A 619-nucleotide genomic window follows, 5' to 3' on the forward strand; every position below is an offset into this window, starting at 1 on the left:
TGATGTTGAAAATGACTAACTTGATAAACCTTGATGTCACCTCTTTGGAATTAAGATAACAGAAGTTTGTGGGTTTTTTCTTTAAATATTTTAATACTACAGCCATACCTGCAATGTGGAGGCGCAATGGCCCAGTGGTTAGGGCAGTGGACTCGCAATCATAGGATCGCGGTTTCGATTCCCAGACCGGGCGTTATGAATGTTTATTGAGTGAAAACACCTAAAAAAGCTCCACGAGGTTCCGGCAGGGGATGGTGGCGAACCCTGCTGTACTCTTTCACCACAACTTTCTCTCATTCTTTCTTCTTGTTTCTGTTGTACCTGTATTTCAAAGGGTCAGCCTTGTCACATTCCGTGTCACGCTGAATCTCCCCGAGAACTACCTTGAGGGTACACGTGTCCGTGGAGTGCTCAGCCACTTGCACGTTAATTTCACGGGCAGGCTGTTCCGTTGATCGGATCAACTGGAACCCTCGTCATCGTAACCGACGGAGTGCCAACACATAACATACCTGCATACATGGGTGCATACCAATCTGTATCATAATTATTTGAACTCATTACCCCTAAATTTTGCTTAACTTCTTTGTCTCATGTCATTGTATTCTCATCTTCATTA

This window comes from Octopus bimaculoides, chromosome 24 (genome assembly GCF_001194135.2).
Source record: "Octopus bimaculoides isolate UCB-OBI-ISO-001 chromosome 24, ASM119413v2, whole genome shotgun sequence".
NCBI classification, from domain to species: domain Eukaryota; kingdom Metazoa; phylum Mollusca; class Cephalopoda; order Octopoda; family Octopodidae; genus Octopus; species Octopus bimaculoides.